Raw genomic sequence first — 26,975 nt, 5'->3', positions numbered from 1 at the left:
TAATGTATAAGCTAAACATTAACCCTCTTGCTAGTGTCAAAGTGTACATGTCATGACTTTTTAATGTTCAAAATGTAATTTAACTACTTTTTCATCATTGTATATGAATAAACTTGGCAAAACATGTAGTTAATAAATCAAATTATACTATTATATAAGTTTTAAGTTGTTAATTAAATAAGCAAGTATTTAAAAAAACAACTTCCATCTTTCCCTAATATGAGAACTGTGACATCTGCTCTCTTGGTCTTCTGTCTTGCAAATTTCCTGTAGTTCTGTCTGACATTTTATACTATACAATATGTAACTAATAGAAAGCTAAAGTTTTAATATATCAAATGATATTATATTACATTGCTTTCTCTATAAAGAATTGTCTATTCCAATGCAGAACATTACCTTCTCCTGCATAAATAGCCATTCTTTTTTAGTGGGCCCAGCATGGCCAGGTGGTTAAAGTGCTCAACTCATAATCTAAGAGTCACAGGTTTGAATCCCTGTCAAGCCAAACATGCTTGCCCTTTCAGCTATGGGTGTGTGATAGTGTGACAGCCAATCCCACTATTCATTGGTAAAAAGAGTTGCCCAAAAGTTGGTGATGACTAGCTGCTTTCCCTCTAGTCTTGCATTGCCAAATTAGTGACAGCTAATGCAGATAACCCTTGTCTACCTTTGCACGAAATTCAAAAACAAACAAAGCAGTTTAGTGTTGCCCTCTATATGCAAAAATTATACGTGCCAAACCTTCTAACTCTCCTCTGTTGGAATTGGCTGATTCCATTATGTTTCTCGTGCAAATCGTCATGCATCTACTCTCCACCAAAGTGTGATATACTCTCATGATGTATGTGACTTCCTCAATTCAGTTCTACCAACCTGTCACATCTTGTTTGGCAGTACTTGTGCTCAGAAGTTTTTTCTTTTGGTGCTCTTCGTGTGAATCATTATTTTAATAGTTTAGTTTCTGAAGTTGAATTTCTTCATTATTATTATTTTTCTTTATATTGATGAAATATTTTAATTGAAATTAATTTCCCAGTCATAAATTTTTTCTTACACTCAAATATTTACATCAATCTCTTGTTTGTTTTAAGTATTTCTACAGTGAATTCTGAGATTCACTTACCTACTTTGGGTGTTATTTCTCTAACACAGGCTGTAGGTTTAGGAGGCCCATTGTTGGATTTCTCTGCTGTTATCCATTGTGAGATTTATTGTTGTGTGGGTCAACCCTTTTTAACTTTCTCATTTGTCCCATTTCTCTGATTCCCTGTTACCTCCATATTAGGTTGTTTTTGTTTTGCTCTCACTTTACACATTTGGTTTTGATGGGATTTTCTGTTTATATTCTTCAGTGATCTTTTCGATCATGTATCTGGAATCTCAGGTGTAATCTGTGCACAAATATTGGAGCCATGAAACACCTATATTTCTTTCTTGTTCTGGTCATTTTACCTCCCTGTCTCCCTTTGGGTTTCTCATCTCATCATTTATTCAACAATGATGGACATTTGCCAACAGTACTGGAGACTAACCAGAGACCAGTCCAGTCCTTCTATCCTTTTGTGATCTTTTATTATGTTTCCATGGGTTATTTGGGTTTCATCGAGAGACCTGTCCTTCTATTTCTTTTCCTACCTTCTTAACCCTGGTACCCTTTTTCCTCCCCAAGACTTGGGTTCCTGGCACCAGCCAGCATCTATGTAAGGGAGTACAGGCTATTCTACCTGTTATTATCTTTCTCTAGGCTGTTTGTTGTCTTTGCAACAAATTGGAAATGGGTAGCATGTACTAGGTTTGTTTCACTTCATTCTAATTCTCAATTTGTTTTGTTTTACTTTGGAATTGTATCTCACCATTATTCCTCTTTTCTCCAGGTTTATCTAAAAAAAAGAGGAATAATTCAGTGGGGCCTTGTGCCAAAGTTAAATATTTTTGTGTGAATTCATTTAGATCTTGTTTTTCTTTCTTGGGAATAAGAATTTTTTTTTATTGCTGAACAGAATATTCATATTTTTTTCTATTCCTTTTGAAGCACCCACTCTTTGGTATTATCTTTTTATAGATGCCTTTTCCTTGATAGTTCTCATGGGTCATTCTATTTAATATAGTAGTTTCTGGAAAAAATATAAAATAATGTCTCATCAATTTTCTAAAGCTATGTGAGAGACCCTGTGGTGGTGGATCACTGAGACAACACCACTTTGGGAAGTGAACATCAAAAAATAAATGGCACACCTTCATGACTTATCTGTTAAAAGATAACAGATATCTTGTTCTAGACCCAAAATATTTACATTACAATGAGATCTTACTATGACTTGGGATGATAAACTGGTTTTCACATTCATATAAGATTCTTCCTTCTAAGTTGTTCTTTTCATCGTGTGATGTTCTTTTTTTTATCTCAAGTGTTTGGTGCATTCATTTTGGATGTTTTGCCACTGCCTTTAATTATAGGCTTTCTCACAATAAATTAGCAACTTGTAATATAAATATTGTCTTTGATTTATATCAGCTTTTTTCTGTACATATGTCCTCAAGTTTAATATTTGACTCATAGTGAAATTATATACACATGTAATTTGAAAAAAAAAAAAAGAATGTTTCAAAGTAGAATAAATACATCATAAATTATATATATATTATCTGACATTTTTATATAACATTTTCAATATATGGAAACCTTATGTATAGAGACACTTCAGTTAATTTTTACACTGTTATGAATCAGTTTATAAATTACATTGTCTTTTTTATAAGTTCATAGTTGATAATTATAAATGTTGGTCGCAACATTTTCCATATGTTGTATCATGTACTTCTAGAAGATAATAACACTGAGCTTTGCTTTGCAGGCAATGCATGGAATATTACAAGATGCAATAACATTAGCTGCCAGGAATAGTACTACTGCCTCTTCAGATTTGACAATTGATCCAGAGGCAACAAACCTGACTGTTCCTGTGTAAGTTTTATTTTCATATGTGATGGATAAATTTTAATCTTGTGGTTCCAATTTCATATTATTATAAATTTACATATTGTGTATAATGAATTTCAGGCCCTCTTATTTACATATTTTATAGGCTTTGTAGGTGTAGGACAGTACTTCATAAAATTGATATTTTTATGATATACATAAATTTTTTTATCAATAAATATATTACAGTATGTTCTATGTGAGCAAATGATAGAAACTATGTAACTGTTCTAGAGTTTACTGTACAGTTATGTGACATTTAATACTTCAATTGTAGCAGTATGCTCTGCCTTTCAAGTGAAAACTATCATAAGAAAGTTTGCAGTTACACATACTTCTTCAAATACTTGTATAAATTTGATCCCCTGTATCTATTGTTATCTCGATTACAAACTTTATAAAGTTTTAAATGCTAGAAGTTACATCAGTAATGGATAATGAAACATATAAAACATTTTTTATATGTATCTGGTATTATATGTAAACACTATTTTATGTTGTTTGCTGTTAAGCACAAAGCTACACAAAGTGCTGTGTTCTGACAACCATGAGTATCAAAACCCAGTTCTTAATGGTATAAATCTACAGATGCCACTGGAGTGGGCAAGACCATTTCAACAGATTTTTCTGTTTACTGTACTTTGATTTATCCAAAGACTTTGAAAATTAGGTGATAACAGTATTCATTAGAGCATTAAATAGAAGAAAAAAATTAAAATTCACATAGAAAGATTCCTGAAACAAATTAAAATTAATAAATGACCACTTATCAGGAATGATGAACCAAGGAGGAGTAAGGGAATAGTTAACTAATGCACACATTAAACAATAATACAGTTTCTTTGTTTTTTAATATTTTTACTGCAGTGTATATATCCATTTTTGTTATTTTTTATTGTTATATATTTTTATTACAGGAATAACTCTGTGTGTTAGCTTAGTATATGGATTAAAGACTAACCTATATTTCCTAAGCTGAATAAGCCTCTTGGGATTACAACTAAAAATATCATGAACAGCAGCTACTCAACTGATGAAATAAAGCATTGTAATGATTATTAATAAGAATGTAAAATAAGTGTAAAATTATTTGTTTTCATTATAGAGCTGATTCTGAGTTTTGATCTGTGTAGTCAGCTTGGTTTTATCAGACATTGTTAATTAATATAAGCTTACTTATTATAGCTACAATTGATACTGACTCACCAATATATTTACTTGCATTACTTTAGTTATATACAGCTGTGTTTGTGTAACATGCATATTTTTTACAAAGTTTCATGTAGAATAAGAGAAGAAATCACACATACACACATTAAGTAAAAGTAAAATTCAACTTAAAATATCATGTTTTCTTCTTTCTAATAATATGTTTAGTGTTCCCAGTGTATTCATTAGTCTTTCTATTTATTATTTGTGAGTTATAGATAAGATAGATTTATTGGACCTTCTCAAAGTGAATAGGATAAGCTAACTTCAGCTATTTCTTGCATTTAAAGCCAAACATTGCAGGTATTATCTTAGTGCAACTTTGGTCTTCCTTGTAGACACCTGTGTGTGTAAAAAGAAATTGTGTTTCCAACAGTAAGTGGTGGCTTGTGAAAAAACTTGCATGCTTTGCTAGGCCACTAATAGTTTTAAACTATTGAAACTTGCTTAATAGTTTTCCAGTTTCATTTATTGTTGGCATTACTTCATGTGTCATTTGGAAACATGATAACAAATAGTTGTTTTCCTTGAAAGCAGAAAAACTATCATAGCACAGTACTTTTGTGACCTTTGTTTGTGTGAGACTGTATAAGACATAGGTCACAAAAGTTCATCATTGACACTTGTATGTAGAAATTATCATTTTCAGAAACTGTGTTTGATCTTTCTTATCCATATTACTATTCTCTGATAATTGTATTTGTTTGGTTAATTCAGTGTTATGTTTTTAACAAAGGTTTAAAAATGTTACCATTCTGAATGAAAAATGGAATTTTTGTACAATTGAATGGTACATGAAAACACTATATTGGTTAAAAAGCTACATGTAATTATGATTAATATTTTTGTTTTGTGTTTTGTTTGTGTTATGTTAAACAAGAATACAAAATTTAGTATTTTTATTACCTTGTTTCACATTTTATCTCATAAACATTGTGAAAATGCATTTTTAAAAATTTTCTGTTTGTAGAAGCAGTGATCTGGAGGTAACAATATCAGAAAGTGAATACAATAAGCTTACAGCCTCTCTGAAAGATTTGCTCTGTTCTGTATGTGATAATGCACATGAACAGTGTGCAAAATTCATTACTGCCCGAGCTGAGGTAAACAAGAATTTGTTGTTGTTTTTCTGTTTATTCATAACTTGTTTATTGTTTTTTTATAATGACAACTTTAAGATTATTAAAATGTAGCACTGAAGTATTGAATATGAATTTGTAACTATGAGAAAAGTGACAATTTTGTAAACTTTTCCAGGATGGTTTAATACTAAAATGTTCTGTAAGTGTGAAATATAATGTTTAATGTGAAATATATATGGTTGGAGTATAGCAAGCACTCTTTAGGCTAAAGCTTTACTTGCAGCAACCATATATACAATACTTATTAGTTTAAAACCTTACTTAAAACTCAGTAAATGTTGTAGTTAATATAATGTTGCATAATTTTTCCTTCCTCTTATTAATTATATTATTTTTCTGTGTGTTAAGCTACTTATTCAAAGCTGTGTGTTTAAATTGTCTTCAGATGAAATGTAGTTGTCATACAGGTTGTCTGAGACAAATATATTATGAAATAAAAATGAAACAAAAAATTGCTCTAAATCACATTTTTTAAAATCTTTTAGGAAAAGTTTCACTCAATGTAAAAGAACCTCAGATTAATTATTCATTTTGCTAATGTACATCAGGAATATGCAGAGATGAAACTTTATATCCATTCAATAACTAAATAGTTTCCTTAATTAAAATACAACTTTTCAAACAATATGTACTTCTTTTCATACATTGGCTGTTCTTAATCTTCCACTGCGCTCTAATGCATTGAAAAGAAATATTTTTGCATGATGCACTAGGTTTTCTATCCCATAAATTTGAACTGCTAAGTCAGCATGTGTAAAGCATGCAACAACCCTCCACCAATAGGAGCACAACACACTCCACTAGAGCAGCTGGCTTCCTCTGTGCTATGTGAGGTAAGCCTCGCTTTCTCAATTTGCTCAGAACCTACTTTGGTGAGGCCTCTTCTTTGGCCATTTACTTACTTACCTGGCTACTTTGTTGTTGGGACTGAGAAGAGACGTGCTGCTTACAGTGGTTTGGCTCCCCCCCCATCTCCCCTTGAGGACTTCAGGATGGCTTTATTTTTGTATAACCCCGTTTTTTCTAACTATTTTGCACAAACTCCACTTCTATGGCTTCTTATGTGTTTTGTTGGGTTTCATCACTCCTACAGTTGAGCTTGGGAGACTTCATCCCCCTAGTAATACCAGGTATGCAATGTTTCTTCCCTGCTCTTGCAATTGAGTGAGATTGTTATTTTCCTTCTTGTAATACTTGTTACAGGATGACTCCTTACACTTAAGTTGAGGCTTAGACACAGCCCTATAAGTCTGTATTAGGTTGTTGTACTTCCTGTCTCCATCAGTTGATTTGAGAGTTTGTGCAGTGGATGTTGTTTGTGCTTGCAGTATGGCACTCTGTTTACTTACTAGAGTGGTTGATGTATATTTTAGTAATGGTCTGCTTGCCCTTGACACCATACACTGTATATATTGGTTTCAATAGTTTTATTTTTTTTTTATGTGAGGTACTTTTCCTTGTATAACTAAGGATGGAATCTGAAACCTCATATATACTGTTGGGGTTGAGTAAATATCTCAAGTTCTCTACCTTCATAATTTTGTGAACTGGCTGTTTGCTTTCCATGTGGGTTTCAATTACCATTTTTTTTCTTTATAATACTTGTGACCCTTCCTACTAGAGTCAGTTTGTTTCAAATCACATTTGTACAGTTGATTGAAGATAGAATGGGACTGGCGTTGATTATTTACACATGATACTTTATTTTCCAAGGTCATTATTTTACTGGCTCAAGACTGCAATGCTATCTATTTGATGATACTCTACTTCTTCAAGGGCAAAGAATATATCTGTTTCAGAAGTGGGGTGGACTCCCTCATGTGTGCTTCCATTTTATTACAGAACACATCTCTATGATTCTCTGTGGATTTTTTCACAGGATGTCTCATTTTATTTTACACAGATCCCTCAACCTCCTCAAGGTAGGATTTCAGTTATTGTGTGTGAAGAGGTACGTATTGTTTAACAAGGTGTTTTCTTACATTGAAATTAGGTTTCTGATAGATTCTTACCTACTCTTTTTCCCCACTTTGAATGTTCTTCTATTTCTTGTGAGTCTAGTCTCAAAAGTGAGGTTCACATCAAGTAGATAGAGGGAGACAGCTGTTCTCGCTAAGTGTATTGTACTCCTGTTGGTGGAAAGTTGTCACATGTTTTATACACAATAAATGAGCAACTTAAACCTATGGATTGTAAAGGCTAGTGCATCAAGCCAGAAAACTTCTTTTCAATGCATTAAAGGGCAATGAAAGATTGTGAAAAGTTATTTTTTGAGAAGATGTAGTCTTGAAGTCTGTTTCCAATAAATAAAATGATATCTTTTAGTTAATTTAATTTGGCACATAAAAGTAAGATCAACAGTTGACAAGTTGCTATATTATAGATCCTTACTAAAACATAATAATGAGTTTGAAACTATTATTTTTCATCATCCTGAGAACCATTGATATTAAATGATGCAAAAGTATAATTTTAAAATTGTACCATACTTGTGGGACATTATATCAGAAGTTAAGATTCACAGGATTAAAAGTAGGTTAAATAAGTTATTTTATGATGTGATGTGGCATCAGTTATAGGTTTATTGTTGATAAAGTACCATCACTAATAAAGGTAGTCATCTAATTACTTAATGCCTGTAATCACCATGAATTGTATAAATTTTCACTTAAATCCAACTTTATACTGTTATTGATAACTCCTTGCTCATGTCATAATGTTTTGCAACATTTCATTCAAAATCTAATTCATTTTATTACCAAAATAAGTCAGTAAACTTAGCATGGAAACATAATTTATGATTCAGGTTTTTATATTATCTAAGATTTCTTAAGTTCAAAAGGAAAAGTTAAAACAGTTTTTTAGTCTCTATTATTTGTGTCATATAACACATCTGCACTATCCTCTCCCACATAATGTTATATTTTTTAACATCATTTTCAGTGTCCAAGCATCTAGAAACACAAATTATATATAATTACAAGCTCAAATTTTCAACTTCTTACTTTCTTGATTTTCTGAGATATCAATAAATTTGTCAATTCATCAAAGAATCCCTCTCCTCTTTGTTTGTATTTTTATATTCTTTGCTAATAGTTCTTTATAAGACTGATGAACATGTTTATAACCCATATAAAGAGCATTTTCTCTTTCCTAAAATATGTAGGAGCTGTCATATATATTTTAGAATTAAAATAGTGAAAAGAAAAAAGAAAAAAAGGTGAATCTAGCAGAATTATGGCTTACATTCTTGATGGTCAGAAGGATCACATACTTTGATTGTGGTGTTTATGACGTGTAATTAGCTCTTGCTGAGAATTGTCTCTTTTGATGGAAGATGTTAGTATAGGCAATGAAACTTTAAACTTAAAAGATGTTAAGAAGGTTAACAGTTGAAATAGTGAATATAATAAGAATTGATAATATTACATTCAAAACAGAAGAAAAAATTATTTATTTTGTGTTTTGTTTTTAACTTTTCAATTCAGTGCACAATGACAATTTGATTATATATGTGTTATAAAATAAAAAAATAACAGATTATTAATTCCTCAATTCTTATGAAAATTCTTAGCATAAAAATTACTCATCATTTTGACTGACTCAATAAAGGCTTCAAAAATTCACAGACAAAGCTTTAGTAAAAATACTTGTTAAAACATCTGTTTATGTACAGTGGACTTATAGTGTTTGCTAAAAGTTTGCTAGATTTGGTGAAGATGCATTTATGTCATTCATCGTCATATTATGTGTCATTTCACACATCCAATGTATCTTGGTTGTTACAACTGATCTTGGATAAGCCTCAAATTTATTATGTTGAGTATTATGATTTATCCCAGATGAGCCCCTAATTTATTATGTTACCTGAAACTGAGTTAGATTATAATTTAAATTAAAAGTTAATTAAATGTAAAGATGTTTCAAATTTATGATGTTTTCCAACAATACTGATACACAGGGCATAGATACTGGGGGAGGTGGGTGGGTGGGATACATCCCCCCTTCATTTTAGGTGGGGGATATGGTGCATACAATCACCCCCCCCTACAGTTTGGTCTGTACAATTGTTTTATTGCATCACAGGCCTTCAAATTGTGTGTTTGTTCTTGTGATTCTCATGTTCTTACCAATCAAATTACATAATTAGGCCTAGATGTAGGCTTTTTCAGTAGCCAAAATGTACATCTTTAATATAGGTGGTGGTGCATACAATCATCCCCCCCTACAGTTCAGTCTGTTGAATTGTTTTATTGCATCATAGGCCTACAAATTGTGTGTTTGTTCTTGTGATTCTCGTGTTCTTACCAATCAAATTACATAATTAGGCCTAGATGTAGGCTTTTTCAGTAGCCGAAATGTACATCTTTAATATAGGCATGCTTCTAAGTTTTTCAATATAAGCAATAGTTCGTAAGTATCAGTCAGTAGGCCTAAGTATACATGCTAGGCTTGCAAGCACAATCACAGAATCTACCTACGTCTTCTACGTAGTGTAAGATTAAGTAATATTTTAATCACAACAGATTGAACAGAGCATGAAATTCGAAAATATTACTCCCAAACATAAACTCCTGTGATCTAGATCTGGCAGGCCATTTGTAGCTTGTAGCTGCATCAATCTTGTGTGTATATTGTGTGGTTTTCCTATGCCATTTGTTCTTATGAATGTCCAGTCGGTTTTATTTTCAAACACTTTACTCTCCTTAGCTGCCAAAGCCACTGACCATAGTGTACGTTTTGTGTACAGTTAACAACAGGTTCGGGCTGCTCGGATCCAGACGTGCCCTACATCACACCCCTCTGCTCCGCTCCCTTAAGTCTGAGTCTCGATTTTACAACAGGGCTCATTAGATCTGTGTTTGTGGCCCTCATTAATCCATGAAATTTCTGATTATCACCACCCTCTAATAAAGTGCTGGTGCTTTATGGTAAAAGAACAATATATTCTCTTATCATAGATAGTAAAAAATGTTGTATTTTCTTGTATAATTAGAACACAAAAGGAGCGATTTCAACAGCCTGAAGCCTCTACTCAAATTGTATTGCTAGTATAAGTGTTTTTATTTAATAGACGTGCTTATAGACATTATATCACAACGTGTTTGCCTTTTGATGAGCTTTAACAGGAATATAATATATTTATGATTGTTTAAGTATTTTTCAAGAAACATGCAATTACTTGCGTTATAACTAGCACACATTATTGTCCCAGTGATGCCCAGATGGTCAGTCGGCTTGGTAGTCACTGTGAGGTTCGCGCGTTTGACTTAATTACATTGTACAGTTCAGTTCCACTTCCATTCTGTTCTATCTTCATTCGTTGTACGTTAGAGTTTTCCAATAAAGACTGTATTTTAGCCTGTTGAGTCATCTGGGAAACAGATTCCAATTATGACAATCAAGCATCTGAAACTTTCCAACATTAGACAGTTCTGCAAGCCAGTTACTAGTACTACAAGTGACAATGCAGATGCAGATAATCCAACAACCTCAAGCAAAGGAATAGTAACTTGCCATACAGAGGAAATACCATGTTCATCAGAGGACGAGTCTGAAAATGCTTGTGCAACTATTGCACATCATGAACCACCAGATAGTTATGAAACAAATTTGTGCAGTAATGAAAAATCTGACACTCCACAGATACAGTGTGGAAAGCCATATCATCCAGATGCACAATTAATACCATGACAGAAAGCAAAATTGCAAAATATTAACTTCCAGGGCAAGTGGTTTGATGAATTCCCATGGCTGCACTTAGACAATCAGACTCAAAATGTCATATGCTTTCATTGTGCCAAGGCGGCAAATAGAGGCCTTTTTACAGAGAAGTTGGAGAGGCCAGTGGAGTATACCTTCATATCCACCGGTTTTTGCAACTGGAAAAAGGCAAAACAGAAATTCAACGAACACCAATCCTCCTCTTAGCACAGATTTGCTATATCTCCAGAAGGCTCACTTGATGTAACTCCAGTGACTGTCCAGCTACATGATGGAAAAAAGAAGCAGCAGGAAGAATGCAAAAGAAGTATAGCCAAAATATTCAGAAGTTTACCTTTCTTACTGCGTCAAGGTTTAGCATTACGTGGACATACTGATACGGAGGGGAACTTTCTGCAATTAATGAAGCTCCTGAAAGAGGAAGATCCTGAGTTGACGGCCTACTTGTCAAAGAAAACCACATTCACGTCACCCCAGGCTCAGAATGAAATAATGGAGATGTTCAGCCATCAAATACTGAGGAACATAGCACACGAAGTGCAGCAAAGTAAAATATTTGCATTAATGGTTGATGGCACTCAGGATGTTACAGGTGATTAACAGGAAGCAATATGTGTACGATATGTAGATGAGAACCTTGACGTCCATGAGACATTTCTTGGTTTGTACAGTGTTTCCAATACAACTGGTGAAACAATATCCTCGACTATACTTGATGTGCTGACTAGACTCAATTTACCACTGTCAGGATTAAGAGCACAAACTTATGATAGAGCTGCTAACCTGAGTGGTGTGTACAGTAGATGCCAGGCAAAAATAAAAGAGAAGCAACCGTCAGCTTTGTTTTTTCACTGCGAAGTACACAAGGCTAATTTAATAATGCAACATGCAGTTGAAGCTTGTGAATGTGTTCGAGATTCTATCCAGTGGGCACATGACTTGCTGTCTTGCTTCAGAGGTCGGGCAAATACAAAACAATCTTTAAAAATATTGTATCGTCAGACAGCCACAATGGTCCAGTTAAATACATCCACCCACTGTGTTCAACACGCTGGTTGTGCCGTCTATCTGTAATTGCATGTGCTAATGATCACTACAGTAACATTGTTGATTCTTTGTGTGAATTAGCACATGAAAAATCAGATGTACATTGAAAGCATGAGGTCTGCTGGACAGATTTGACAAAAGAAAGACAATTTTAGGATTGTTGATAGCTCAGCATCCATTAGCTGCATCAGAGGAACTAAACCGTGCATTCCAAGCAAAATCAGCGACAGTATCTGGCATGATAGAAGCATCTGCAATGACAGTTGAGCAATTGTGGGTATTGAGAACAGAGGAAAATTACAACAAGATATTTGATGAAGCTGAGAAAAAGGTAACTTCCATAGATCTGGTGCCTGTTGAACTACCACGCATTTGCAGACCCCCCTAAAAGGGTCACAAGTGATGGCTCAGCACACCATTCTGCAACAGCTAGAAATTACTACAGAAGCCAATATTTTGAAATTGTGGACACAGTTATAGAACATCTGACCACTAGATTCAATGCAGACAACAGTGACTTGAGGCAATATCTGGCATTTGAGAATATGATCACATCTGGCAAGATTGACAACTCGCTTATAAACTTCTATCCAGAAATTTCTGCACAACAGCTTGAGTTTTAGTTGCCCATGTTCAAAGGATCAACAAAAGCAGTATCTCTGAAAGGTGCAAAGGATGCTTACTTTAAAATGCATGAAACAAGCCAGTAGATGTTTAGTGAAGTGTTTCTTCTCATGAAAATTTTGCTTGTATGTCCAGTATCCAGCTGCGAATGTGAACGCAGCTTTTCTGCATTAAGACAGATGAAGACGTGGTTAAGGTCAACTATGTCTCAGTGCCGCCTCAACCATGTGGCAGTTTGTCACACTCACAAAGATGAGGTCGACAAGATAAATATAGAAGAGCTTATGAAAGAATTCATAAACAAATCATCACAAAGGAGGTCTACATTTGGGAACATGTAGACTAGAGGACTAAATGAATCTTACTTCAGTGAAAAGTATGAATAATTATGTGCTACATTGTATTGATGTGTAATTTTCAAGAGTTTGCAAAGACATTTTAATTATTTTTATCAAACAACATGAACAGTTTTCCAGTAGATATAAACTTATCAAGGGTACTTATTAATTTTATTAATATTTGAAAACGCAATTCATGTAATGAAAGTTATTAGTAATTTTGTCAAGTATAATGGCCATCTTTTATACTGTACAATGTGCAGAAATAAATTCATGTGGCAGTTAATTTGTAACACATTTGTCTTTATTCTATTAACATCTTGAAAACTGTTCACAACACCTCACTTATACAAACCTACGTGGAAACCTTGAAGTATCGTGGCAACAAGATTACTCTGTGACTGCATGTTTACAGCTTTCAGGTTCACGTAATCAGAGATTACCAATTTGCAAATTGAACAGTCCACATAAGTGGTTGCAAAAATCATACCCCCCCATCGGGTGTAACAAATCTACACCCCTACTGATACACACAGTTTTAATTCTTAAGACATGTAAGTTTTAATATACAAATAATAATACAATTTATAATAATGGTTATTACAAATAAATATTTGTATACAAAAGTTTTACAAACTTGTATGCAGTATCGAGTCTTCTTCCCAATCTGGAACTTCCTTTATCTCATTGAGGGCTCACAATTAGTGATTTAATTCAGAGTTGATATAGGTATGTTTAATTAACAGGGAGTTAGCTAGCTTTTTGCTGATTGCACACAGATTACAAGTCTAGTTTTTCACTGACTAAGGTGTGTTATGTTTTCAAAAAGTACTATTGTCCAATGTTAATCTACCAAAGTTAAATGGTTTGTAATGTTCCTGGTAAAATATCTGATGTTCCTGATTAATAAGCATTAATCACAGTTATAGCCTCCAAGGTTTATGGTATATCAACTGTCGCAAAACAGTAATAGTGAATTCTTTTGGTTTCATTTTATAAGCATTAGGTGAATTTTTAGAAATTTTGGCTGGCCCAATAATACTGACGATACAGTAGTGCTTTCATAAAGCATGTTGTTGATTCTTACACTCAAGAATTCTCTGCATATTTGGTGAATAGGCAGGAATTTCACAACATAAATTCAACTGAAACATCAGTATTAAAATAAATATATAATAGTAAATCTGTCGCAGATTGACCAGTTTTATACAGAAAGAGTTAACAGGTTTAAACGTATGCTGTCAGATCAGTGTTTTTGTGGTTAATCATATTATTTTTATATTGTTACATGTATATATTTAATTGTAAATTAATTTGGACCTTATAAGCACAATTTTTTTGATCTACTACTAACATCAGGCTTCATTTGATTAGCTAGGTTGGGATTTTACTTGTATTTGAAGTAAAATAAGATTTGCGTTTGTAAATATTCATATCTTACATTTGTGTATTTTGATATTTATATGTGCATAATCTTGTCAGAAGGCATCAAGAGTTGTACTATCATAAATATTGTGCAGTATATGGTTTTATTATTAAGTCTATGTTCAAATCATTATATAGAAAAATTTAGATTGTTTAAATAAAATTTCCAAATTTTCAACTAACTCATGCCAGCTTAAGTTACTGCAACTGTTATAACTTATATATTATGTATTCTTGATAGATTATGTATTCATATCTTACATTTGTGTATTTTGATATTTATATGTGCATAATCTTGTCAGAAGGCATCAAGAGTTGTACTATCATAAATATTGTGCAGTATATGGTTTTATTATTAAGTCTATGTTCAAATCATTATATAGAAAAATTTAGATTGTTTAAATAAAATTTCCAAATTTTCAACTAACTCATGCCAGCTTAAGTTACTGCAACTGTTATAACTTATATATTATGTATTCTTGATAGATTATGTATTACATATATTTGCTCCTGTTGTCATTTATTGATAGTTGATGTATTGCTTAATGTTACAACAGTTACACAATAATAATCTACCAATGTCTATAATGAAACAAAAAATGTGTGTAATTGTTCAAATTAAGTAACTGTTCAAAAATTTAAAAATCAGTGCCAGATTTTTTTCCCCTGGCATCTTTACTTAATAACTGCCCATGTATGACACAAATGTATCTTCCACAATCTTCATTCTGCTTGGCATTGTACATGAATGTCTCTGCTCCATAGTGACTCTTTCTATAGCCAGTGGCAGAGGTGCCAGTGAATACCTCTCAAGTCTTGACTTGTAGTTTTCTTGAACAACTGTTTTATTATCTAATTTTATAACTACTTGAAATTATCAGTGCAAGAACTGATATAATACACTTATACCCTTCTGTAGGCATTTAACTATCAAAAACCCAAAACAAAATCCAGAGAAATTTAATTCGTACACATAGACAGCAGTTTTTACAACTGTCAAACACTACAGTAACTAGCATCAATAACTTAAACATCATACACAAAACTAAAAAGAAAAAAAAACACTTCTCCTTGGTTCAGTTGGCCTTTTCATACTTTACAGGGAAGACCGGAAGTGTCATGCTTTGTATCACCATTGTAATGTATAATAAGATGATGTCATATTACAGCAAGCTAAATTACTCAGTACATTACAATTGAAACAAAATTTTGTAAATTTTTACTCTGAGAAGAAAATACACAAAAGACATCAGTGATAATTCACCAGTTCAGAAATGGTTAGGTGATAGATAACAAAATATATGTATTTATTTTACTACATGTTCTCTTAATGAATGTTTGCTGATAGGCCTAAGTGTACAGTACATGCTAATATTACAGTTTAACATACATACTAACATCTTGCCTGCTACATAACATATGTTGTATCTCTCTTTGTTTTACCCACTAGTGGCTCTGAAATAAGTCTCAAGGTTTATATTACTAGCAAAGTAAAATAATAATACACTCAATGTTACTTACCTGCAAAATTCAAAAATCAATAATTATCATCTGTTGTAGCGTAACTTCAGTTTTGTACTTCTCAAACTGTTGTAAAAATGTAGAACAAGTTCCAAATGTTAAGCCACATGATCATAACATCAAATCTCCATCTGACCAAACAGCAGTAAAATTGTCTAAATTAAAAACAGCCTTCAACAATATTATTAAGCTTTTTCTAAGTAGTTATGAATATTAGTGTCACATATTATACACTTGTGTCAAATATAGACAGAGGACTCTAGATATTTCCACAATTGTAATACTGTTCAAGTACAACTTGTAACAGCCAGCTTGTAAGTAGCATGAGAACAGTTAAGCTAGCTAACTTGAGCAAGGTGTGAGAGTATTAACTCAGGATTAATTTACTTGTAGACCTGAATTTTTAATGAAAATATTAAGTTCTAAACTGGTTATAAGTCTCAATATTGTCTGTAAGGTTGTAAAACTGTTGTACATAGATCATTATTTGTGATAAGCATTATTATAAATTATATTGTTGTTTGTATACTATAATATATTTCTATTAAAAAAGTTGTATGTATCAATCATGTTGGCAAATATCATAAATTTGATACATATTGAAATTTAATTAACTGCTAAATTCGACTTAAAATTTCCAAGTTATTTGAAATTCATAATATATAACACACGTAAAATGATAAATTGGAAACTTGTCCAAAATAAATTATAATACATAACACCAAATATTTATTGGTAAACTTGTTACAATGAAGAACAAAATTGTCTAAGGTTGCTTTCATATTGCAATTTTTAATGAAGTCCATAGTTGTATTTTTTCGACAGATATTGCAGAGTTTGTTTGAACACATATAGATAATTATGAAATGTCTGTCCTTGCACTTTTGATAGATAATTTAAATTTCTAAGTTATATAGTATTCACAGAAAAATAGTTCTTTTCATGATGAATATTTTTTAAACTATGTGTAAGTGAATTACCAAAGAAAAATTGTATTAATTAGCTTAAGCTTAGGATTGTAAAAGGACTTTACTATTTAATTGTTTGTTGTTGTTGTTTTAGAATTTTAATTCCCAGACTTGCCAGTTAGTGCTTGGAGCTGGAGCAATACAGTTAACAGGACTGAAAACAATAACAACTAGAAATTTAGGTGAATGAAGTTTAGTGCTTATTTTGTTTACTGTGAAAAGTTTCAGCAGTTTCTAGAGTATGTCATTAAAAATAATTAGAAAGTAACACCTAGGTTTAAGGTACCTTTTCAATATTTAATTCTTTACATAATATTAGAGGGTTCAAAAAGTAACTTATCTTTCATTTTGCATGTAGAGAATTTTGACGGCAGTGTGATTAAGACTTTTCCATTGAATGAATGAAGTAACATTAGAAATACTGTGAATCCACAGCAGATTATGAAAAAAAAGAACAAAAACTGTTAGTAAAACATTCTTAGGGTGTATGTGAGAGGTAATGCTTTTGGATCAAAGTGGCCTGTTTAAACTTGATCATTTTGAACCTTTTGGGAGAATTATTGAATATTTTCCATCTAGATATTTTAAATGTTATGCATATATATGTTCTGCTCCACAAGGTACCACACAAGAACATGTTTTATCATTTTGCTCAAATTTAAAAACAGATAATCTAAATATAGCTGAATTTTGTCACACATCACAAATTAAGCAAATCTGTGAGAAAAGATAACATTTGTTGCAGAAAGTGTGAAAAGTTTTTAAGTGAAACCGTGTTGATGCCTGGTCGTGCATTTTGTGTGAATGCATTCATTAGCATCAGGAATTTAATAATAATATAGCAACAGTTAAACAATGGAAACAGGGTTTCAGTTCAAAATAACTTCAAGTTTTCTTGAAGAAGGGGCTGAAAAGCATCAGAAAAGGTTATTTTTATTTATTCATTCTCTATTTCTTCTTAATTTTCTGAGTATGCTGAGAAAGTACTTTTTACCAGAGTTAACACATTGTTATTCATTAAATGAAACACCCAAGACAAAACAAAATAGCTCTAATAGAAAGGTTTACATTAAATTAAAGTAATTATTTTGAAAATATCTAATTCCATACATATTGTATAATTACCTATTCAGGTAATACATTTACGCAGTTCATTTTAGGCTGTTTGCCTTTGAAGAAAATAATAAAGGGTTCAAATGTTAAATATATAAAAATAGACATGTTTTAATTTTAAAATATTTAATTTAGAGTGAAAGTAAGGTAAGTGAAGTGAGATGAAAGTAAAAGAGTGATTTATGGTATGGTAACTCTTTTCAAGCAAAATTTAAGTAGGTGAAACAGAATAATTTGTCTATATAGGGTCAGTAAGATTCTGATTCTTTTTCATTTCTTAAAGTTTTTCCTTTCATGTCACCTTTCTTGCTTTGTTAATTTTTGTGTATAATAGTGAGTAAACTCAAATCAGTTGTTAATGATAAGATGAAGTAAACAACCTTATCTATGTCTTATTGCTGCTTGTATAAACAAATCACAAACAAAACCTTTTCTGCCACTTTATTACTAAAAATTGTATCCAAAGTCTGAATTAAAATAAATGATCTATAGTAATGAAAGAGCATCTTTGTGTGTGTGACCACCATTACTCCAAGAACAAAGAACACAGAAATCTAAACTTTTGCTCCCATACTAAATAGACACTAAGGGGTGCACCTGGGTATTATTACTTATCCACACCTGTGCATGAATGCATCTTTTTGTGAGGCAACCTAGCAAAAAACCATGTGGCAAACAATAAGTTACCACCATAACACCAAGAAAAAAAAATCTAGAAATCTGAAATTTTGCACCAATAGTAAGTAGACCCTGAGGTTATGCATCTGGGTATTATTACTTATCTGTGTGCATGCATAAATATGCACTTCGTTTTACACACAAAATCACATAGGAAAGAAATGTCATCACCATAGCTCCAAGAGGAGAAAACCTGAAATTTTGCACTTGTAGCATGTGAATCCTTAGGGTTTGCACATGTGTATTATTTATTACTTATGTGTTTGCATGCACATCTTTTTGTGTAAAAAAATACACAGAAATATTCTTGCACTTGCTCATCTTTTTAATGAGGCAAACTAGCGAGAAACTATGTAGAAAAAAGGTGTTTCCTTGTATATAACAACTTCTAATTTATAGAAAAGCCAGTGCATTTTGGTAACAGTATATTCCAACAATAAGTTTTATATCATGTTGCTTAGCAATTAAATGTATAAACTACAAAATTGGAAAAATATTTGTTGTCTTGTACAGATGCTCAATTAATTAAAATATCTTATTATTATTTACATTAAAAATTGGAGGACAAGTCAGAGGGAAGGTTATCTCTATATCTTCCTGTAAAGAAGCAACAAAACATATAGATTATACTTTTATGCTAAAATGGGGTCAGAATGCACACACTGACATGGTAATCTAGAATAAATCAACCTAATAAACATAGCAAAGCCAGGTGCTTTTGTTAATTATTAAATATTTTATTCTGTTATTATAACTAAAATGTGCTGAGGGAATATAAAGTTATATGTAGAATTGAAACAGTTTGGGAATAATTTTTCTGTGTTGAGATAAACCAGTCTATTCAGTATTCCTCTATCTGCATGACTGGTTTGAATGTTTTCAACTGTAATGTGTGTGTGTGTGTACGTGTTTTAAGAATTATAATAAGAACTTAGTGCATATTTTAAACACGTAGGTTGAACGACTGCTAATATTTAGAGGTCAGGAAAATGTTTATTTCAGAAAAATAAAAAGTTTGCTGGTTTTTTAATAATATGTAATTATTACTATGAATGTGCAGGTGGTTGTAATAGTTTCACATGGTGTTATATAAATAATGTTTTTTCACATGGTTTTTAAAGTATTGTTCATACTTTTCCAGCCTTAGCTTCTAGGTGCCTACAATTTGTGGCTTATTTTATACCCATGGTAAAGAATCATTTCACACATCTTCTGCCCACCAAGCAACAATTCATGAGCAAACACTTTGACCAGATCCTTAAAGTAAGTACTTTAACAGAAAAACTTCATTTTCAGTGAAGGTTGACAGAATATGTAATAAAGGATGGGTTACAAGTGGCATGAATTAACTTTAAATCAAGTTACTTTGGAGCTAATGAGCTTTAGAAGTTGAATTTCAAAGTAGTTTTCAGATACAATAATCCTGATTTTGTTTAAAACTTAAGAACGTATTCTAACACTTTATAGGTTACAATTTGCATGTTACTTAAGTAAATAGTCTTATAATAGAGTTCTTTAACAATTTATATTAAATGATCTGTTTTACAGTCATGACAGAAGAAAGGCCTCAACCAAGCATTTTGAAGGAGTCTTTATAAGTTAACTTTATCAAGCTTTTTTAATTACTTCAGTTTTCTTTGTCAGTGCATTTGTTGAGTTACTTGTATAGTAGGTTCCATATCTTAAATTTATTTTAATGTGACAAAAGATGAGAAAAGAGATGAAGTTCTGTTATTTTTTTACCTAAAGTGGTTAAATTTGTAAGAATATTCATTGTTTTAATGAAAGTTTGAGCAAGGCTTAGTGGTCAGTATGCTTGGTCATGGCTTGGAATATCTAAGATTCTTATTGCTAAACATTTGATATTTTCAGCCATGGTAGTTGGTCTTGTTATTTTGTTAAGGGTACCTGCTGGCTGGTTACCTTCCCTCTGACCAGTATTTTATAAATGTAGGTTGTCTATACTTGAACTTTGAGTCTTTGACTTTGCCATTTAGTCCATTTTAGTATAAGGTGCTGTTTGGGTTGAAAATACCAAATTCTATTTCAGTGAAATACCTGAAAACTAAGAACTATTTGAAGCATATATAAAATAGTCAGCTTTCTCTTTTGAAAGTTATATTTCAGAAATATGTGTTGCTTTACACATGAAATTAAAAATTTGTTTTTATTGAACAAAACCTAATACCATGTTTCTCCGAAAATAAGACAGGGCTTATATTAATTTTCACTCCAAAATATGACACTAGGGCTTATTTTTGGGGGATGTCTTATTTTGATACATTAAAAAAATGAAGTTACAAAGTAAAAATTATAAGATCTCTAAATAAATAGAAATTACGAAAAACATTTAGAAACTCAATTTGATCAATACTTAAACAAACTAATTAACTAACTATTAAACTAATTAATAAATTAATTTTTTTTATTTCTTTCCTCTTCCTGCCACTCTTAACTAGGGCTTATTTTAAGGGTAGGGCTTATATTAAAACTATCCCCAAAAATCACACTAGGTCTTATTATCGGGAGAAACACGGTATTGAGAAGAAAGCAATCACTTTCAATTACATTTTTTTTAATTTCAAAATGTTTTAAAATCATACATAAAAAAACTTCTATATAAATAAGAAGTACGTATATTGTTATATAATAGCTTGTATGGATTGTGTACATCATTAAAAAACTGATGAAACTTTGTAAAATGGACGTCAACTGCCTGTTGTGGAGACACAAGTGTAGAGGAAGACAAAAGGCGGAAGACTCTCAAAACATCGTCTTCGACACTTTTGTCTCCATAACAGGCAGTTGTCATTCATTCTACAAAGTTTCATCATGAATACTGTGCCTAAACAATCTATCAAAGAATTAAAAAAAAAACTGTTCTCATAATGTGTGTTTGTGTGTTTTTCTTATAGCAAAGCCACATCGGGCTATCTGCTGAGCCCACTGAGGGGAATCGAACCCCTGATTTTAGCGTTGTAAATCCGTATACATACCATTGTAGTAGTGGGGGGCTGTTCTCATAAGAGTGGAGCTATGAACAATTTTGATTAGCTTTTGCAAATTTGTGACATGGACTGCAACACTGAATTTTCAGTTACATATGTGGAACTTCCACTTAATGTCACCACTGAGTTTAAAACATGGGCATTCATGGTGTGCATCCAATGAAAGAAACTTGCAAGGAAATGATGATGATTGTTTTATCATACCTGTATAATATGGTTATGAATTCAGAGAAACAATCTCTGTTTACTGGCATTGTAAGAGCAAATATGTTCTAGAAGATACAAGGAAAAATCTGTGTATGATTATGTAAAATTCGTGTGATATGACTATTGTTAATAAATTTATATCTTTTAATACTATTTCAACTTATAGTCTTAAAGTGATACTAAAAGATATGTAATTCATCAAGTCTTTAATCTTGAAATACTAGAAAAATATATTTCCGGAAATAGAGTCCTTGTTTTGATTGCGTATTAAAATTATATTGAGGTATAGCACAAGTATTGTGATGACAGTGACAACTAAAACTTCACAAGGACAACATAAAATTGCTCATTTTTCCATGTTTTGTTCCACATAAGCACACACTTCTATGAAATAAATGTAAAATTAATTAAAAACTAAATAACCAGTGATGAATCAGGGCATACATTTTTGTAGAATTTGACTTCTTATGAAAGCATACTTATGAGTAGTGAATACAAACTTACACAGTGTGTGAATGTTAATTAACGTTGTATCTTTCATCCCCTTAGAGACCTCTTTTGATGGATTGTTTTCATATAATTACAGTGTGAATTAACAGTTTATATCCACAAAATTTAAGGAAGTTATATGGGAATGTTCCATGCAATCATTAATTTATGATATACATTTTTTTCTTTTAAGTATAGATAATAGCTGCTCTTGAAAGAAGAGAATGATTGTCTACTTGAGTGTGACATGGCTCGTTTGTGTGTAATATAACGTCTTACATTATCATTATGGGTTTCAAAATAAGTATAGTATATAACTTGGAAAGTTTGATGTGTTACTTGTAAATATGAAAACAAAATCTATAATATACTGGATTACCTGTACTAGGTCTGTTTCTATATTATCATTTGTTTATTAATTTGTTAATTCAAATATGAAAAAACTAAGTAATTTTTTTTAATTCCCCAGATTTTGTTTTTGAGGATTTTAACTGTAACAAACTCTAGATAACATTTAATTTGGAATTTGATACTATTTTTTTGCTTCTATTATTCAAACCTTGTTATCTCAACTAATATGTGCTTTTAACAGTGGGAAGTTAAAGCACCTGTTCCTTCACCTTGTTTTCGAGTAATTTCAAAACAACTCAATAAACTTCACGAAGCAGTTGCAGACCTTTTACCTCCTGACCAGTTACAAGATATTTTCTATGAAGCTAACTTGAAGTTTAGAGTTGCTCTGCAGGGTCATCTCAACAGGTTACAGATAAGGATAAAGATTATTCAGAAAATAATGATGGAGGGCCACAACAAGGGTAGGTGACATTGAAAGTAATTTGGATACGGTTTGTATAATAAGAGTAATTGTCACCAGTGTGGGTTAATATTACAGACTTAGTAGGATACAGAGATTATAAAAGTGACACTACATAGAGCAGTAAAAAACACATTTTCAAAGTTTAGTAACCTTATGCTCAAACAGCATAAAGTTAAATAATGGTATGAAGTATGTAAGAAATAATGACTTTGAAAATAGATATCATTGCCTGTTTTATTACCTAAAGCTATTTATTTTAATGTTATCAATATTTTGACCTTTATTACTTTTTCCTGAACCTTCACCTTATTTTATGACTAATGCACATTAACAGAGGGTTAAATAAACACTTTGTTTGGATGATTTGAATATATTATTGTAACTTTGCTTAAAAAATGTTTCAGAAAGTCTTTCTGAAGAGAAATATTCATACAGCAAGAGTATTATATGATTCAGTACAGATGAACATGGTATACATAGGGTTTTAAAGAAAAGAACCTTCAGTGAACTTCATGTAAATGGAAAAGCTCACACATTAGAACATTTTGGACAACTCTGAGCTCCAGAAACCACATTCCAAACAAATCCAGAGCAACATCTTCATTTTCCAAGTCAGACTATATTTACAAAATAGACTTCCAACCTAAAAATTAATTTTGATGAAGGCAGGATATTTCCTGATGTTTTTACCAAGATAATAAGAAATAATTTTAAATTATGAAAATTCACAAGTCAAAAATCCACCAACTTCAAAATCAGCAATTGTTTACATCAGAAAGATATTCAAAGAAACTAGATTCACATTCAACCATATACATCTGATGTAACTTCAATGGTCTTGTGTATCACAGAAGCCAATTTCAACTTATAGTAAAGAGATGAGAAAATTTGTAAGGATTTTTTTGTCTCACCTTTTTTTGGCAGCAACTTGTTACAACAGAAATTACAGAGTGTGACAGTTATGACCATCAAACTAAGTGTGGTTGGCAATGAGTAAAACAGATCCAAGGGCAGCCTTGGATAGTGAATTATCATGCTGAATATTTCTTTTGCACTGTTTATCCTGAAGATATCTTTATAGGTTTTTTAATCTTAAAATTTTCAAGGTGTGGGAAGAATAAGCATTTTCACATTCACTGTTTTGTTTAGGTTTATACTTGAGAACTGTAACTTGCTAAATTACTTACTTTACTTTTGCATGTTTTTAAAATATAATATTTGTTGTTGTTTATTTTCTATACCAGTGTTGAGTTACTTTCCAGTTATTTTCTATATAAGTTAACTAAAATGTTTATCTACTATTACCTTGAAGTGTGTGGTCAAAGTTTATTTGTACCAGGCTTGTTATTTTGTTGTGTTTTTAACTTTGGCCACAGTGATATCTTCCACAGAAGTTCTTTGATCTTCTCTCTAAGTGATATTATTTATATCTACTGTTGGTTTCTTAGTATTGCCCTCTCGACTCTAAACTTATGAGTGCATTATAAATTTTTGTATTCTATCTCTCTCTCTCTATGTGATTCTTTTTGTAGTGTTTAAATTGTTATCCAAAGTTTTGTTTTCAACTAACATGCATACTGGGTAGAAAATAAAGTATTAGTGAAAGTTGTGCTAAATAGTAGTAAATGGGAAATGGTGAACTGTATTGCAACCTGGAACATTTGTAAAGTTACAGCTGATTACTTTATGTATACTCCTATGAGGAGTATAACTTTCGAATAGTACTTTCTTTATACAGTAATGAAATAAAAATTGCCAATAGGTTTCAAACATGGTTCATACAGAATGTGTACTTTATTTTAATATATACAAGTAGAAGTTTTGTAAAATATTATTATGTTTCAAAGGTTTTGTGAACTAATTATAAACTATATAGCACTGTAGAAGTAGTGTTCTCTAAATAATATCTGTTTCTGTTTGTGCTCCTACATGTTGAACAAAACCCAAGCAGAAAAGTTAAATAATAACAAGTACACTTCTGCTGTAAATATCAAAAAAAATGTTGTTATGAACAAAATCTGCAACTTGAATTATTTATTTTTCTGTGTAAACATTTTACATGCTCAGTAGCAAATTATGTATATTACTTGCTTATAAATGTTTAATTTCTATTATAATCATATAAGAAAAAAATCTTAAGTAAACAGAAGTTGATCCAAGATTACACATTGTGTATTTTATGATTCAGTGTTTTCTGTATGGTTGTATTGATAAATATTATTTTCAAACTTTACTACAACAATAATTGTGTGTAAACTGATGCAAACTACTTGTTTTTGTTTCTTTCATTACAGGATAGTCACTCAGGAGTTGACATTTTATGTGGAAAGCTTGAAAAACTTGGATGTACTACGAGATGTCAATAATAGCATAGAAGATCTTTGGGCATCTACGTGATAAATGTTATTTTAGTTATGATTATAAAACTAAAAGTCATTTTTTTATATAACCAAGAATATATTGATATGTGTACAAATGTAAAAAATATAAAATCAAGAAACTTAGATTTTTTGTAGTGTCATGTGAGAAGGTGCCATGTAAATTAAATCACAGGTTCAAAATGGATTTCTGAAATGTATTAATTCAGTGCAGACATCACTCAATGATTTTAAACAATTTTATAGGGATAACTTTATATACATATATTTCACTTTCAAGTTGTCTTCTGGTTAGAAATTTTAGGAATGTCTTTTTTTTTCTGCTGTACCAAGACTGGTAACTCAAGTTTTTTGTTTTAGTAAAGTCATAAAGCATTTAGTGAAAGAAAGTTTGTAATGTTTTATATGATTGATGGTGTACTCTTCAGTAAAACTTTGTCTGTGTTTATTTTTTTATTGAACTTGGTTTATTTATGGTTTTCAAAATAAAAAACATTAATGCAAAACAATGAAGACACTTCTTTGTTGCAATGCTACACATATTAGTGTAAACCTTGAATCCCTTGTGTCTGTTCCAGAGGAAAAACGTTATAGAAAGTAATCTGGACAGGCCTTTCTCATTTCATAATATTTGTAAAATGTTGTGAAAATACCAGAGATGTCATGAAATTATTTTAACTTTGCCTAGTTTTATGCATAAACACACTGTCTATTAGTTAAGGTAATGGTTCACCATCTAATAATGGGACTATGGATATATATATATTGAGTGCATCGATATGAAACAATATTTCATAAGAGATGTAAGAATAGTTTACAAAACATAAATATTACAAGCATTTTGTTTGATAATTTTAATTAAATCATTTAAATTGTGAAAGTAAAATGTTGAAGTATCAAGTCTTTTTACAATGAGACAGAAATAGGATCGTCTAACATATAAAGGAATCAAGGTGAAGACACAGACACTGGTTAATAGATTAGAGTCCTCATTATTACTCAAGACTAATGTCAAAATTGATAGGCAAATTGAAGATAGTGAGTTTCAAATTATATTATTATAGCTCTATATCATACTCAAACTGGAAGAAAGTAATGTATGAAAGTACTTTCTAAAGTGTTTGTAATATGAGAACATTCTTAACTAATATGTTCAATAAATTTAGTAACAAATGTATTTAGAATATAGAGTTTTACCTTGTATAAAACACTTAGTTATTAGTATATGTTGATTTATCTTCTTTCTTTGTTATATGTACTTTTCATATATCATAAACTGTAAATGCTAATGGAGTTTTAAGATT

At 31.4% G+C, this 26,975-nt stretch overlaps 1 pseudogene across 1 annotated transcript in view; it reads left to right on the top strand.

The window, feature by feature from the left end:
- The window catches only part of LOC143251755 (vacuolar protein sorting-associated protein 54-like), a 92,745-nt pseudogene extending 66,046 nt beyond the window's left edge, over positions 1-26,699 (top strand). Inside the window, exons 17-22 of the transcript XR_013028649.1 lie at positions 5,163-5,295; positions 7,048-7,188; positions 17,076-17,163; positions 19,914-20,035; positions 23,069-23,291; positions 25,588-26,699. The product of XR_013028649.1 is annotated as a vacuolar protein sorting-associated protein 54-like (transcript). The remainder of the gene's footprint in view (positions 1-5,162; positions 5,296-7,047; positions 7,189-17,075; positions 17,164-19,913; positions 20,036-23,068; positions 23,292-25,587) is intronic.
- Positions 26,700-26,975: the final 276 nt, after the last annotated feature.

Source organism: Tachypleus tridentatus, chromosome 6, assembly GCF_004210375.1.
Source record: "Tachypleus tridentatus isolate NWPU-2018 chromosome 6, ASM421037v1, whole genome shotgun sequence".
Classification (NCBI taxonomy): Eukaryota; Metazoa; Arthropoda; class Merostomata; order Xiphosura; family Limulidae; genus Tachypleus; species Tachypleus tridentatus.
Note: the sequence above shows the minus strand (reverse complement) of the source record. Positions and strands in the feature narration are given on the sequence as shown.